At 40.8% G+C, this 17,693-nt stretch overlaps 1 protein-coding gene across 6 annotated transcripts in view; it reads left to right on the top strand.

Moving 5' to 3' along the window:
- The window catches only part of LOC128703819 (uncharacterized), a 186,633-nt gene that overhangs the window by 22,960 nt on the left and 145,980 nt on the right, over nucleotides 1-17,693 (top strand). For 5 of the 6 annotated variants that reach the window (XR_011394469.1, XR_011394468.1, XR_011394470.1 and 2 more), the window contains 2 exons: nucleotides 8,094-8,202; nucleotides 10,108-10,298. The gene's annotated coding sequence lies outside the window, so the exon portion shown is untranslated. The remainder of the gene's footprint in view (nucleotides 1-8,093; nucleotides 8,203-10,107; nucleotides 10,299-17,693) is intronic. The other variant, XR_011394471.1, reaches the window with a different exon arrangement.

The raw sequence follows: 17,693 nt of genomic DNA, 5'->3' as shown, positions 1-17,693 counted from the left end.
GTGGACGTTGGTCTGAGACACTCCAACAAAAAGGAGCCAAGGCCAGGCTGGGTGATTCTACAAAGAACTGTCCATTGTTAAAATCTGCAAAAACTCCATGATGCTAATACTACCACTAAATATTTTTTTTTTTTCAACAAGTCGGCCGTCTCCCACCGAGGCAGGGTGACCCAAAAATGAAAGAAAATCCCCAAAAAGAAAATACTTTCATCATCATTCAACACTTTCACCACATTCACACATTATCACTGTTTTTGCAGAGGTGCTCAGAATACAACAGTTTAGAAGCATATACATATAAAGATACACAACATATCCCTCCAAACTGCCAACATCCCAACCCCCTCCCCTAAAGTGCAGGTATTGTACTTCCCACTTCAAGGACTCAAGTCCGACTATATGAAAATAACCGGTTTCCCTGTATCCCTTCACTAAATATTACCCTGCTCACACTCCAACAGATCGTCAGGTCCCAAGTACCATTCGTCTCCATTCACTCCTATCTAACACGCTCATGCACGCTTGCTGGAAGTCCAAGCCCCTTGCCCACAAAACCTCCTTTACCCCCTCCAACCCTTTCGAGGATGACCCCTACCCCGCCTTCCTTCCCCTATAGATTTATATGCTTTCCATGTCATTCTACTTTGATCCATTCTCTCTAAATGACCAAACCACCTCAACAACCCCTCTTCTGCCCTCTGACTAATACTTTTATCAACTCCACACCTTCTCCTAATTTCCACACTCCGAATTTTCTGCATAATATTTACACCACACATTGCCCTTAGACAGGACATCTCCACTGCCTCCAACCGTCTCCTCGCTGCTGCATTTACCACCCAAGCTTCACATCCATATACGAGTGTTGGTACTACTATACTTTCATACATTCCCTTCTTTGCCTCCATAGATAACGTTTTTTGACTCCACATATACCTCAACGCACCACTCACCTTTTTTCCCTCATCAATTCTATGATTAACCTCATCCTTCATAAATCCATCCGCCGACACGTCAACTCCCAATTATCTGAAAACATTCACTTCTTCCATACTCCTCCTCCCCAATTTGATATCCAATTTTTCTTTATCTAAATCATTTGATACCCTCATCACCTTACTCTTTTCTATGTTCACTTTCAACTTTCTACCTTTACACACATTCCCAAACTGATCCACTAACCTTTGCAATTTTTCTTTAGAATCTCCCATAAGCACAGTATCATCAGCAAAAAGTAACTGTGTCAATTCCCATTTTGAATTTGATTCCCCATAATTTAATCCCACCCCTCTCTTGAACACCCTAGCTTTTACTTCTTTTACAACCCCATCTATGAATATATTAAACAACCATGGTGACATTACACATCCCTGTCTAAGACCTACTTTTACCGGGAAGTAATCTCCCTCTCTTCTACACACCCTAACCTGAGCCTCACTATCCTCATAAAAGCTCTTAACAGCATTTAGTAACTTACCACCTATTCCATATACTTGCAACATCTGCCACATTGCTCCTCTGTCCACTCTGTCATATGCCTTTTCTAAATCCGTAAATGCAATAAAAACTTCCCTACCTTTATCTAAATACTGTTCACAAATATGCTTCAATGTAAACACTTGATCTACACATCCCCTACCCACTCTGAAACCTCCTTGCTCATCCGCAATCCTACATTCTGTCTTACCTCTAATTCTTTCAATTATAACCCTACCGTACACTTTTCCTGGTATACTCAGTAAACTTATTCCTCTATAATTTTTACAATCATTTTTTTGTCCCCTTTCCCTTTACATAAAGGGACTATACATGCTCTCTGCCAATCTCTAGGTACCTTCCCCTCTTTCATACATTTATTAAACAAAAGTACCAACCACTCCAACAATATATCCACCCCCTTGCTTTTAACATTTCTCTCATGATCCCATCAGATCCAGCTCCTTTACTCCCTTTCATCCTACGTAATGCCTCACGTACCTCCCCCACACTTACATTCTGCTCTTCACTCCTAAAAGATGGTATACCTCCCTGGCCAGTGCATGAAATTACAGCCTCCCTTTCTTCCTCAACATTTAAAAGTTCCTCAAAATATTCTCGCCATCTACCTAATACCTCCCTCTTCCCATCTACTAACTCCCCTACTCTGTTTTTAACTGACAAATCCATACTTTCCCTAGGCTTGTTTAACTCACTCCAAAATTTTTTCTTATTTTCATTAAAATTTCTTGACAGTGCCTCTCCCACTCTATCATCTGCTCTCCTTTTGCACTCTCTCACCACTCTCTTCACCTTTCTTTTACTCTCCATATACAGTGGTCCCTCACTTTTCGTAGCTCCCGGCAATTGTAAATTTCGCCAATCATAGGGTTATTATCGTATAAATATGGACTCGCTGTTCATAAGTTGACTTGTGAGTCGTAATTCATCCCGGACACGTACCCACGGCGTGAGCCATGGCGGCAGCCAGTCTGGCATTATTTACCAGTGAGCGAAGGTCCCCTCACATGCTCCAGCGAAACATTTCATAATTCTCTTTACCATTCTTTTACTCTCCATATACAGTGGTCCCCCGCTTTTCATAGTTCCTGGCAATTGTAAAATTCGCCAATCGTATGGTATTTTCGTATAAACATGGACTCGCTTTTCATAGGTTGACTCGCGAGTCGTAGTTCGTCCGGGACGGGTACCCACGGCATGAGCCAGGGCGGCAGCCAGTCTGGCATTGTTTGCCAGTGAGCGAAGGTCCCCTCACGTGCTCCAGTGAAATATTTCATAATCCATTTATTTTAGTGCTTGCAAGTACTAAATAAGCTACCATGACTCCAAAGAAAGCTCCTAGTGCCAAGCCTGTGGTAAAGAAGGTGAGAAATACGATTGAATTTAAGAAAGCCATTTTTTTTTTTATTATCACACTGGCCGATTCCCACCAAGGCAGGGTGGCCCGAAAAAGAAAAACTTTCACAATCATTCACTCCATCACTGTCTTGCCAGAAGGGTGCTTTACACTACAGTTTTTAAACTGCAACATTAACACCCCATCATTGAGCAATATGAAAGTGGTACAAGTGTGGCCGAACTGTCCAGGATGTATAAGAAACCCTACACAACCTTATGTTCCATAGTGGCCAAGAAAATGGAAATCAAGGATGCTGTTGTTGCAAAGGGAGTAACTATGCTGACAAAAATGAGATCACCAGCACTGGAAGAGGTTGAGAAGTTATTATTGGTGTGGATAAATGAGAAACAATTAGTAGGAGATACTCTTATGTCTTAGATTATTTGTGAAAAGGCTAGGCAGTTGCATGAAGATTTGGTAAAGAAATTGCTGCAAATAGTGGTGATGTGAGTGAATATAAGGCCAGCAAAGGCTGGTTTGAGAGATTTAAGAACCGTACTGGCATACACAGTGTGGTAATGCATGGTGAGGCTGCCAGTTCGAACCACAAGGCGGCTGCAAAATGTGCATGAATTCCAGGAGTACATAGAGGCTGAAGGACTGAAACCTGAACAAGTGTTCAATTGTGACAAAACAGGCCTCTTTTGGAAGAAAATGCCAAAGAGGAAATTCATTACACAAGAGGAAAAGGCAATGCCAAGACACCAAACTATGGAAGACAGGCTGACGCTAATGTTCTGTGCTAATGCTAGTGGGGATTTCAAAGTGAAGCCATTACTAGTGTACCATTCAGAAAACCCCAGAGTGTTCAGGAAAAACAGTGTTATGAAGAGTAAATTGTGTGTGTTTTGGAAATCTAATAGTAAGGCATGGGTCACGAGGAAAATTTTCGTCGAGTGGTTCAATGAAGTGTTTGGCCCTAGTGTGAAGGAGTATCTCCTGGAAAAGAAATTGGATCTCAAGTGCCTGCTTGTAATGGACAATGCACCTGCTCATCCTCCAAACTTGGATGACCTAATTTTTGAGAAATTTGGGTTCATCACAGTAAAGTTCTTGCTCCTGAATACCACTCCTCTCCTCCAGCCCATTGACCAGCAGGTCATTGCAAACTTTAAAAAAACTCTACACACAAGCAATGTTTCTCAGGTGCTTGACTGTGGCCACAGACACTCACTTGACCCTAAGGGAATTTTGGAGAGAACACTTCAGCATCCTCCATTGCATAACCCTTATAGGTATGGCTTGGGAGGGAGTGACTACCAGGACTTTGAACTCTGCCTGGAGAAAATTGTGGCCAGATTGTGTCGACAAGAGGGATTTTGAAGGATTTGGGACTGACCCTAATGAGCCTATGTCTGTTGTAAAATCAAGTGTGGCACTGGGGAGTTCCATGGGGTTGGATGTGAGTTTGGAGGATGTGGAAGAATTGGTGGAAGACCACAACGAAGAGCTCACCACTGAGGAGCTGCAAGAGCTTCAGCAGGAAGAGCAACACATTGCAGGTCAGAATCTTGCTGCAGAGGAGGAGGAAGAGAGATGGAAGAAGGTGCCTTCTTCAGAAATTAAAGAGATTTTTACTAAGTAGGGTAAGATAGAAAGCTTTATGGAGAAACATCACCCTAACAAGGTTGTTGCAAGCCATATTGGCAACATGTACAGTGACAATGTCTTGGGCCATTTTAGGGAAGTGTTAAAGAGACGCCAGAAACAGAGCTCTTTCCACAGTTATTTTGCGAGACAGGACTCCATTGACTTTCAAGGTGGTCCTAGTGGCATTAAGAAACAGAGAAGACAAGCAACCCCAGAAAAGCAATTGGTACCTGAGGTGTTGCTGGAAGGGGATTCCCCTTCCAAACTATAAACAATCCACTCTCCTTCTCCAGTCTCCGATACACTAAGAAGAATCTCCAATAAAGGTAAGTGTTATGCTGTTAATGTTTCATTCATCATGTCCCATTGTATTGTTTATGTACTACATCTATATTTCGTGTAAAAAGTTTTTTTGTTTCAATACTTCTGGGTGTCAGGAATGGATTAATTGTATTTACATTATTTCTTATGGGGAAAATTGATTCGTAAATCGTAAATTTCGTTTATAGTATTGGCTCCAGTAACGGATTAATTACGAAAAATGAGGGACCACTGTGCTCTGCTCTTCTTATAACACTTCTGCTTTGTAAAAACCTCTCATAAGGTACCTTTTTCTCTTTTATCACACCCTTTACTTCATCATTCCACCAATCACTCCTCTTTCCTCCTGCTCCCACCCTCTTATAACCACAAACTTCTGCCCCACATTCTAATACTGCATTTTTAAAAGTATTCCAACCCTCTTCACCCCCCTCCCCTACTACTCATCTTTGCACTAGCCCACCTTTCTGCCAATAGTCGCTTATATCTCACCCGAACTTCCTCCTCTCTTAGTTTATACACTTTCACCTCCCTCTTACTTGTTGTTGCCACCTTCCTCTTTTCCCATCTACCTCTAACTCTAACTGTAGCTACAACTAAATAATGATCAGATATATCAGTTGCCACTCTGTAAACATGTACATCCTGGAGCCTACCCATCAACCTTTTATCCATCAATACATAATCTAACAAACTACTTTCATTACGTGCTACATCATACCTTGTATATTTATTTATCCTCTTTTTCATAAAATATGTATTACTTATTACCAAATCTCTTTCTACACATAGCTCAATTAAAGGCTTCCCATTTACATTTACCCCTGGCACCCCAAATTTACCTACTACTCCCTCCATAACATTTTTACCCACTTTAGCATTGAATTCCCCAACCACCATTACTGTCACACTTGATTCAAAACTCCCCACGCATTCACTCAACATTTCCCAAAATCACTCTCTCTCTCCTCTACACTTCTCTCTTCTCCAGGTGTATACACGCTTACTATAACCCACTTTTCACATCCAGTCTTTATTTTACTCCACATAATCCTTGATTTAATACATTTGTAGTCCCTCTTTTTCTGCCATAGCTAATCCTTTAACATTATTGCTACTCCTTCTTTAACTCTAACTCTATTTGAAACCCCTGACCTAATCCCATTTATTCCTCTCCACTGAAACTCTCCCAGCCCGTTCAGCTTTGTTTCACTTAAAGCCAGGACATCCAGCTTCTTTTCATTCATAACATCCACAATCATCTCTTCCTTATCATTTGCACAACATCCATGCACATTCAGACTTCCCACTTTGACAATTTTCTTCTTCTTATTCTTTTTAGTAATCTTTACAGGAAAAGGGGTTACTAGCCCATTGTTCCCGGCATTTTAGTTGACTTTTGCAGCACGCATGGCTTATGGAGGAAAGATTCTTATTCCACTTCCCCATGGACATAAAAGGAAAAGTAATAAGACCAAGAACTTTTAAGATAAAATCAAAGAAAACTCAGATGAGTGTGTATAAATAAACATGTACATGTATGTGTAGTGTGACCTAAGTATAAGTAGAAGTAGCAAGACATACCTGTAAACCTCGGTTGTAGAACTTAATTTGTTCCAGATGTCAATTCAACAACAAAACCAATTTATCCCATAAAAAATAAAGAGAATAAATCTATTCCAGACCAAAAATGTCGGTATTATAATTTATTAATAATACTGTATACTAACTGCTATATAAAACAATGTATAAAATTATACAGTACATGGAAACTGTAAAAATTGAATTCTAAATGAAAATCTATCTGAATTACTATACAGTAAATGAAAATTTAACTGAAATACTTTGCAGTAAGTGAAAATTTAACTGCCTCTTACCTGTCAACGGAGAGCTAATGGCAAAATTCTAGCGGCTTCAAATCTTGAGGGAGAAAGCTGGTAGGCCTACATGTGAGAGAATGGGTCTGCATGGTTAGTGTGTGCATTATAATAAAAAATCCTGCAGCACGCAGTGCATAATGAGAAAAAACTCTGACCATGTTTTTGGTTTATAACCGAATTTGCGGTGTATTTTTATATGGTATTTATGGTTGTATTCTCATTTTCTTGGTCTCATTTGATAGAATGAAAGATATATTGCAGAAATATAGATGATTTTTGTTGATTTAAAGACTAAAAGCAGCTTGAAATTGAGCTCAAAGTAGCAGAAATATTTGATTTTTGCTAATGTTCAAGAGTAAACAAATCACGTCACGTGTCCAATACACACAAGTGGTGGGTCTAATATGCATTCACAAATGTGCTGATATTATTTATGCAGTAGTCTGAATAACAGTAAATCTTCTATTTTTTGTGTGAATAAAAATTCAAAATGACAAGCAATTGTAATATAAGAGGGGCCTGGAGACGTGACTAATGACCAGATAATATGTTATTTTAGTGCCAGGAATGTCTGCATGGTTTATGCTGGACCCTGTTTTGAAATTGGCCTTGACTTTTGTGTGAAACTGGCCAAATTAGTGATTTCAGATCAGTTTATTAGGTAGTTTGAAATAAGTAAATGGGCAGTTTCTTGTACTCATTCGATAGAATAAAAGGAGTTCTAGCAAAATAGCTATGAGTTTGATTGACTGGAACAATGGAATTGGCCCAAAATAGGGCTCAAAGTGGGTGAAATTGCCGATGCGTAAATGTTGCTGAGACTGCTAACTTCACTATAGCGTAATTCTGTAAGTTTTCCATCAAAGTTCATACTTTTGGTTTCATTACCTTTACAAGATACACAGCAAGAAAGAGTTCAAGAGATGTTTACTGCACCCGTGTTAGTCACTATACTGACTGAAACCCACTCTGTGGACTCTGGTGATTATCGTGATCCAAGCATTGTCGGTTGACAACCAAGACCACGTATGAAAACAAGAACCGAATTCCTTGTTCGAAAACCGATTTGTTTGACAGCTAGTCCGTTCGACAACCGAGGTTCTCGACAACCGAGGTTCCACTGTATTTCAAAATTCTCGTCTCTATTCACCACAAGTGTCATTTACGGCCACGTACTCCCCCTATTAATCCATTTAAATCCAGTCTCACAAAATTGTATACCACAATTGTAAACAAACCGGGAACAGGTGGGGTTTGAGCTCATAACTCGCTCCCCATGGATTCAAAATCCACCCGTTCTGTGGTTTATCAAATCTAGTGCTTACTATATTCAGGCTGTGAACAGTAGAATTATTCAGATTTCAATGTGTAAAATATTTATCATTATGTTACACTTCAATTTTCAGATGTAGGTGTTCCTATAGGGGTCAGTGACTCCATGGAAGTGCTAACACAAGCTCTTATGACTGATGATCTTTCTTGTGGACTCCAGGAAGCTCTGAAGGCTTTACACAAGTAATTTATTTATTATAGTTTTTTAGTTGACTATTTTTATGTCAGATTCACTTCCTGCACAAACGTGTCTTATCGTAGGACAATAAGAATCACTTGGTTGAATCTTGTTGCTCAGTGATGATGTAGACTGTGCAAGGGAAGGAGAGAAACTATCATCTATACATGCTCCCTCAGGACCTCTTTCTTAATGTCCAATTGTGGTTGAGCTAAAATGGATGAGACAGATTTTATTTTCTTAGCTTTCTCTGAAGACTGCTAAAAACTCACTTTCTTTAGCTGCTTTTTGCAGATTTGCAGACACGTTGTTCAATTCTAATCTGCCTAGGTACACCATCACCATCTGCCTTTAGAGAGTTCATGCACTGCACTTACCAACTCCAACAATGAATCCTTTCCTAGATATTGCTTTACTTGTACTTCAGTAACATATCAAACCAAAGATTTATTTCCTACACACCATTCTCTCAAACCGGGCTATGTGGGCGTTGACCCCCAAAACTCTCTTCAGTCATCTCCAGGTGTACACAAATGTGCACATACATTCAGTGGCCACTGTTAGGTACACCCTTCTAGTACTGGGTAAGGCCCACTTTTTCCCCCCAGAATTCTTCATGGCATTGATTCAGCAGGGTGCTGGAAACATACCTTAGATTCTTGTCTATGTTGACATAATAGCATCATGCAGTTTTTGTGGATTTGATGGCTGGAAATTCATGCTTCTGAACTCTCATTCTACCACATCCAAATGTGTATACCAAATGCTGACCTTTCCTTCTGCATGTTGCAGCAGAAATTGTGATTTCATCAGACCAGGTGGTGTTTTTCCAATCTTCAGCTGTCCATTTTTGGTGAACCTTTGCCTACTGTAGCCTCAGTTTCCTGTTTTTAGCTGACAGGAGTAGAACCCAGTGTGGTCTTCTTCTGCTGCTGTAGCCCATCCACCTCAAGTTCAATGTGTTTTGTGTTCAGAGATGTTTTACATACACTGAGTGCATTGTTATTTAAATTAATGTTTCCTTTGTTAGCTTGAACTAGTTTGGCCATTCTCCTCTGACCTCTCATTAGCAATGCATTTTTACTCACAGAACTACTGCTCACTGGGTGTTTTTTTCACATCATTCTCTGCTAGAGGTACTCTGGCACCAACATTTATTCCAGTCACTAGTCACATTTCTTCCCGAATCGAAATGGTTTGAACAACTGAACCTCTTGACCATGTTTGCATGCTATCAGGAATGGTGCTGTTGCCACATGATTGGCTACTTGCATTAACAAGCAGGCGTAGCTATATGAAGTGGGAACAAGTATACCTAAAAAGTGGCCACCAAGTGTAGTTGCACATGTTGAAGAAACTGTTTAACAAAGTACATACAGCCAAAATTTGAAGATGCAGCAATGGTGTTGTCTGCACTTGTAAAAACATGTGGACAAGTTAGAAAAAAATTAAAAACTGAAATGGTTACCAGTGCTGAAAGATGTTTTTCAAAGAAAAGAAGGAACAGGCCTTCAGTAAGATAAGAGATGTAACGTACATAAGATTTAAAAAAAAAAAAAAAAGAAACTTCATAGTTCCATGAAACAGGAAGAATATTGAAAATGATTTTTTCAGGTTTTTATTAAAAAAAAAAAAAGAATTTTTGGGGAAAACCTGTTGTATTCATTGTATTTTGGGAACAATTCTTCTGCCCTCTATTCACTACATGCTGTCTTCCACTATTTTACCAGTGTTTCTGCCTTCATTTTCCCTTTAATTTGCAGTGAATAAAAGCATTATTATTTGCCAATTTGTGTTGTAAATTTGCATCCTTGTTGTGTGTAAACCTTTGTCATCATTAAAAGTATAAGACTTGATAATTGAACATTGTATAACATTACTTTGACACCATTTTTTTCCTTCTGTAACAGTCACTAGGTTCTTCTGTGCTTGTTAGCAAATAACTGTGATGAACTTGGCTACTCAAAACTTCAGGCTCTGCATCAGATCAAGCTCCTGAAAGTTGACTCTCACAAGAAGTTAGGAATGGGTTGATGATGCAGGATTAGCCCTGAAGAGGAAGGACTTGCAAGATCATAAGCTGCTTATGCCTGCCTTACCTGTAAGTTCTGGCTGTTCATGCAAGGCTTTTTTTTCACTGCCACCTGTCCTATAAATTCAAATTTCTCAATGTAATTTTTATTTTAGATATTACATTATTGCAACCAGTTATCAGTCCTCATTGTACTGTATATGTTAATGCAAATCACAGTGCTAGAAAAAGTGACTTTATAACCATTGAAACAAAAATTGCTTCCTTTGGTATAGTAAAAACTATGGACAGCAACAAACTCACTCTTTGTTGTTAGGCAGTGGTTGGGACACTAGCCTCTAAGTTGCCCACTTAGTTCCTTGTTCTTTACACTTGTGAGGAGATGTCAGGAAGTGACATTACAGATGAGAACAGGCTACTATTTGTTTTACTATGTATGGGGTCTTGCATTACATTATCCCAAGACAGTTGGTGATTGTCTTATTGCATTATCAAAGAATTTTAGTTCAAATACTTTGTGTGTAATATAAGTGCCTTATGTGTTTAAGTATACATTGTGATTTTGTGTTTCTGAAGACAGTTGTCTTGGCAATAAGCAGGTGATTGACTTATTCATTAATATTCTTGAATAGCTGAGATCTATAAACTGTGATCCCTTTTCTGAAAACAAGAAAAGTGCTCTGTGGCAGGCCTACTGGTTATGCTACCAGGAAGCTCCTGCCTATAATTGTTAATTCCAATTTTCTACAACTACTGACAGACCAGTTATTAATTCTGATATAAAAATAAGCACTAATGGAAAAGCATTAGTGGGCACTATAGTAAGCCTACTGTCCCATGCTTGGCAGATCCATTTCACACAACCATTCACACTTGTGCATCTGGCAGATCCATCTCATACAACCATTCACACTCGTGCATCTGTCAAAACTATAGTTTGTTGCTTTAGTCTACAATACTCTTGCCAAAAGTAAACAATCTAATTTGAATCCATTGCTTGAGCATTAGTTAATAGGTGCTGCAGTATTCCTGTATTCTTATTAGATTGAAATATTGTACGTATTTTTTCACTGTTCGTAACCTTGACATAGTGTCTCACACATCACCTTACACATTTCCTAGGCTCAACTTAATCAGAGAACATTAGATGTAGAGACTTTCATTTTTGCATGTACCATCATAATACCATCTCCCAATACAGCACTTTAATTCTCAAATATTTTTTCTATTGTCAAACATTCGTGACCGACGTGTACACAGTCAAGCTTTAGTCAATTATAAACAGTACGTAAAAATATGAACTATTTCTATTTTTGGACTGGTAGAGAGACCCAGGCTTATGATAGTCAGTATTTCGGGGTAAGGGACAGTAAACTTGCTCAATAATTTTTGATATAAATTCATTTTTGTTTGGTTACATATAGTGATGAAATAATCTACAGAAAGACCCATGTTGTTCTATCTAGGATGGAATATTGCTGCACACTAACAGCACCTTTCAAGGCAGGTGAAATTGCCGACCTAGAAAATGTACAGAGAACTTTCACGGCGCGCATAACGGAGATAAAACACCTCAATTACTGGGAGCGCTTGAGGTTCCTAAACCTGTATTCCCTGGAATGCAGGAGGGAGAGATAGATGATTATATACACCTGGAAAATCCTAGAGGGACTAGTACCGAACTTGCACACGAAAATCACTCACTACGAAAGCAAAAGACTTGGCAGACGATGCACCATCCCCGCAATGAAAAGCAGGGGTGTCACTAGCACGTTAAGAGACCATACAATAAGTGTCAGGGGCCCGAGACTGTTCAACTGCCTCCTAGCACACATAAGGAGGATTACCAACAGATCCCTGGCAGTCTTCAAGCTGCCACTGGACAAGCACCTAAAGTCAGTTCCTGATCAGCTGGGCTGTGGCTCGTACGTTGGTTTGCGTGCAGCCAGCAGCAAAAGCCTGGTTGATCAGGCTCTGATCCACCAGGAGGCCTGGTCACAGACCAGGCCACGGTATTATTTTATTTTTATTATCACACCGGCCGATTCCCACCAAGGCAGGGTGGCCCGAAAAAGAAAAACTTTCACCATCATTCACTCCATCACTGTCTTGCCAGAAGGGTGCTTTACACTACAGTTTTTAAACTGCAACATTAACACCCCTCCTTCAGAGTGCAGGCACTGTACTTCCCATCTCCAGGACTCAAGTCCGGCCTGCCGGTTTCCCTGAATCCCTTCATAAATGTTACTTTGCTCACACTCCAACAGCACGTCAAGTATTAAAAACCATTTGTCTCCATTCACTCCTATCAAACACGCTCAAGCATGCCTGCTGGAAGTCCAAGCCCCTCGCACACAAAACCTCCTTTACCCCCTCCCTCCAACCCTTCCTAGGCCGACCCCTACCCCGCCTTCCTTCCACTACAGACTGATACACTCTTGAAGTCATTCTGTTTCGCTCCATTCTCTCTACATGTCCGAACCACCTCAACAACCCTTCCTCAGCCCTCTGGACAACAGTTTTGGTAATCCCGCACCTCCTCCTAACTTCCAAACTACGAATTCTCTGCATTATATTCACACCACACATTGCCCTCAGACATGACATCTCCACTGCCTCCAGCCTTCTCCTCGCTGCAACATTCATCACCCACGCTTCACACCCATATAAGAGCGTTGGTAAAACTATACTCTCATACATTCCCCTCTTTGCCTCCAAGGACAAAGTTCTTTGTCTCCACAGACTCCTAAGTGCACCACTCACTCTTTTTCCCTCATCAATTCTATGATTCACCTCATCTTTCATAGACCCATCCGCTGACACGTCCACTCCCAAATATCTGAATACGTTCACCTCCTCCATACTCTCTCCCTCCAATCTGATATTCAATCTTTCATCACCTAATCTTTTTGTTATCCTCATAACCTTACTCTTTCCTGTATTCACCTTTAATTTTCTTCTTTTGCACACCCTACCAAATTCATCCACCAATCTCTGCAACTTCTCTTCAGAATCTCCCAAGAGCACAGTGTCATCAGCAAAGAGCAGCTGTGACAACTCCCACTTTGTGTGTGATTCTTTATCTTTTAACTCCACGCCTCTTGCCAAGACCCTCGCATTTACTTCTCTTACAACCCCATCTATAAATATATTAAACAACCACGGTGACATCACACATCCTTGTCTAAGGCCTACTTTTACTGGGAAAAAATTTCCCTCTTTCCTACATACTCTAACTTGAGCCTCACTATCCTCGTAAAAACTCTTCACTGCTTTCAGTAACCTACCTCCTACACCATACACTTGCAACATCTGCCACATTGCCCCCCTATCCACCCTGTCATACGCCTTTTCCAAATCCATAAATGCCACAAAGACCTCTTTAGCCTTATCTAAATACTGTTCACTTATATGTTTCACTGTAAACACCTGGTCCACACACCCCCTACCTTTCCTAAAGCCTCCTTGTTCATCTGCTATCCTATTCTCCGTCTTACTCTTAATTCTTTCAATTATAACTCTACCATACACTTTACCAGGTACACTCAACAGACTTATCCCCCTATAATTTTTGCACTCTCTTTTATCCCCTTTGCCTTTATACAAAGGAACTATGCATGCTCTCTGCCAATCCCTAGGTACCTTACCCTCTTCCATACATTTATTAAACAATTGCACCAACCACTCCAAAACTATATCCCCACCTGCTTTTAACATTTCTATCTTTATCCCATCAATCCCGGCTGCCTTACCCCCTTTCATTTTACCTACTGCCTCACGAACTTCCCCCACACTCACAACTGGCTCTTCCTCACTCCTACAAGATGTTATTCCTCCTTGCCCTATACACGAAATCACAGCTTCCCTATCTTCATCAACATTTAACAATTCCTCAAAATATTCCTTCCATCTTCCCAATACCTCTAACTCTCCATTTAATAACTCTCCTCTCCTATTTTTAACTGACAAATCCATTTGTTCTCTAGGCTTTCTTAACTTGTTAATCTCACTCCAAAACTTTTTCTTATTTTCAACAAAATTTGTTGATAACATCTCACCCACTCTCTCATTTGCTCTCTTTTTACATTGCTTCACCACTCTCTTAACCTCTCTCTTTTTCTCCATATACTCTTCCCTCCTTGCATCACTTCTACTTTGTAAAAACTTCTCATATGCTAACTTTTTCTCCCTTACTACTCTCTTTACATCATCATTCCACCAATCGCTCCTCTTCCCTCCTGCACCCACTTTCCTGTAACCACAAACTTCTGCTGAACACTCTAACACTACATTTTTAAACCTACCCCATACCTCTTCGACCCCATTGCCTATGCTCTCATTAGCCCATCTATCCTCCAATAGCTGTTTATATCTTACCCTAACTGCCTCCTCTTTTAGTTTATAAACCTTCACCTCTCTCTTCCCTGATGCTTCTATTCTCCTTGTATCCCATCTACCTTTTACTCTCAGTGTAGCTACAACTAGAAAGTGATCTGATATATCTGTGGCCCCTCTATAAACATGTACATCCTGAAGTCTACTCAACAGTCTTTTATCTACCAATACATAATCCAACAAACTACTGTCATTTCGCCCTACATCATATCGTGTATACTTATTTATCCTCTTTTTCTTAAAATATGTATTACCTATAACTAAACCCCTTTCTATACAAAGTTCAATCAAAGGGCTCCCATTATCATTTACACCTGGCACCCCAAACTTACCTACCACACCCTCTCTAAAAGTTTCTCCTACTTTAGCATTCAAGTCCCCTACCACAATTACTCTCTCACTTGGTTCAAAGGCTCGACCTGGAGTTTACCTGGAGAGAGTTTCGGGGGTCAACGCCCCCGCGGCCCGGTCTGTGACCAGGCCTCCTGGTGGATCAGCGCCTGATCAACCAGGCTGTTGCTGCTGGCTGCACGCAAACCAACGTACGAGCCACAGCCCGGCTGATCAGGAACTGCCTTTAGGTGCTTGTCCAGTGCCAGCTTGAAGACTGCCAGGGGTCTGTTGGTAATCCCCCTTATGTGTGCTGGGAGGCAGTTGAACAGTCTCGGTCCCCTGACACTTATTGTATGGTCTCTTAACGTGCTAGTGACACCCCTGCTTTTCATTGGGGGGATGGTGCATCGTCTGCCAAGTCTTTTGCTTTCGTAGTGAGTGATTTTCGTGTGCAAGTTCGGTACTAGTCCCTCTAGGATTTTCCAGGTGTATATAATCATGTATCTCTCCCTCCTGCGTTCCAGGGAATACAGGTTTAGAAACCTCAAGCGCTCCCAGTAATTGAGGTGTTTTATCTCCGTTATGCGCGCCGTGAAAGTTCTCTGTACATTTTCTAGGTCGGCAATTTCACCTGCCTTGAAAGGTGCTGTTAGAGTGCAGCAATATTCCAGCCTAGATAGAACAAGTGACCTGAAGAGTGTCATCATGGGCTTGGCCTCCCTAGTTTTGAAGGTTCTCATTATCCATCCTGTCATTTTTCTAGCAGATGCGATTGATACAATGTTATGGTCCTTGAAGGTGAGATCCTCCGACATAATCACTCCCAGGTCTTTGACGTTGGTGTTTCGCTCTATTTTGTGGCCAGAATTTGTTTTGTACTCTGATGAAGATTTAATTTCCTCATGTTTACCATATCTGAGTAATTGAAATTTCTCATCGTTGAACTTCATATTGTTTTCTGCAGCCCACTGAAAGATTTGGTTGATGTCCGCCTGGAGCCTTGCAGTGTCTGCAATGGAAGACACTGTCATGCAGATTCGGGTGTCATCTGCAAAGGAAGACACGGTGCTGTGGCTGACATCCTTGTCTATGTCGGATATGAGGATGAGGAACAAGATGGGAGCTAGTACTGTGCCTTGTGGAACAGAGCTTTTCACCGTAGCTGCCTCGGACTTTACTCTGTTGACGACTACTCTCTGTGTTCTGTTAGTGAGGAAATTATAGATCCATCGACCAACTTTTCCTGTTATTCCTTTAGCGCGCATTTTGTGCGCTATTACGCCATGGTCACACTTGTCGAAGGCTTTTGCAAAGTCTGTATATATTACATCTGCATTCTTTTTGTCTTCTAGTGCATTTAGGACCTTGTCGTAGTGATCCAGTAGTTGAGACAGACAGGAGCGACCTGTTCTAAACCCATGTTGCCCTGGGTTGTGTAACTGATGGGTTTCTAGATGGGTGGTGATCTTGCTTCTTAGGACCCTTTCAAAGATTTTTATGATATGGGATGTTAGTGCTATTGGTCTGTAGTTCTTTGCTGTTGCTTTACTGCCCCCTTTGTGGAGTGGGGCTATGTCTGTTGTTTTTAGTAACTGAGGGACGACCCCCGTGTCCATGCTCCCTCTCCATAGGATGGAAAAGGCTCGTGATAGGGGCTTCTTGCAGTTCTTGATGAACACAGAGTTCCATGAGTCTGGCCCTGGGGCAGAGTGCATGGGCATGTCATTTATCGCCTGTTCGAAGTCATTTGGCGTCAGGATAACATCGGATAGGCTTGTGTTAATCAAATTTTGTGGCTCTCTCATAAAAAATTCATTTTGATCTTCGACTCTCAGTCTGGTTAGCGGCTTGCTAAAAACTGAGTCATATTGGGACTTGAGTAGCTCACTCATTTCCTTGCTGTCATCTGTGTAGGACCCATCTTGTTTAAGTAGGGGCCCAATACTGGACGTTGTTCTCGATTTTGATTTGGCATAGGAGAAGAAATACTTTGGGTTTCTTTCGATTTCATTTATGGCTTTTAGTTCTTCCCGCGATTCCTGACTCCTAAAGGATTCTTTTAGCTTAAGTTCGATGCTTGCTATTTCTCTGACCAGTGTCTCCCTGCGCATTTCTGATATATTGACCTCTTTTAGCCGCTCTGTTATTCTTTTCCGTCGCCTGTAAAGGGAGCGCCTGTCTCTTTCTATTTTACATCTACTCCTCCTTTTTCTTAGAGGAATAAGCCTTGTGCATACATCGAGTGCCACCGAGTTAATCTGTTCTAGGCATAAGTTTGGGTCTGTGTTGCTTAGTATATCTTCCCAGCTTATATCGGTTAGGACTTGGTTTACTTGGTCCCACTTTATGTTTTTGTTATTGAAGTTGAATTTGGTGAATGCTCCCTCGTGACTAGTCTCATTTTGTCGGTCTGAGGCTCCACGCATACATGTCTGAACCTCAATTATGTTGTGATCTGAGTATATTGTTTTTGATATGGTGACATTTCTTATCAGATCATCATTGTTAGTGAAGATGAGGTCTAGTGTATTCTCCAGTCTAGTAGGCTCTATTATTTGCTGGTTTAAATTGAATTTTGTGCAGAGATTTAAAAGCTCGTGTGAGTGTGAGTTTTCATCAGAGCTGCCTCCTGGTGTTATTACTGCAACAATATTATTTGCTATATTCCTCCATTTTAGGTGCCTTAAGTTGAAATCCCCCAGGAGCAAGATGTTGGGTGCAGGAGCTGGAAGATTT

The sequence above is a fragment of the Cherax quadricarinatus genome, chromosome 87 (genome assembly GCF_038502225.1).
Source record: "Cherax quadricarinatus isolate ZL_2023a chromosome 87, ASM3850222v1, whole genome shotgun sequence".
NCBI classification, from domain to species: Eukaryota; Metazoa; Arthropoda; class Malacostraca; order Decapoda; family Parastacidae; genus Cherax; species Cherax quadricarinatus.
Note: the sequence above shows the minus strand (reverse complement) of the source record. Positions and strands in the feature narration are given on the sequence as shown.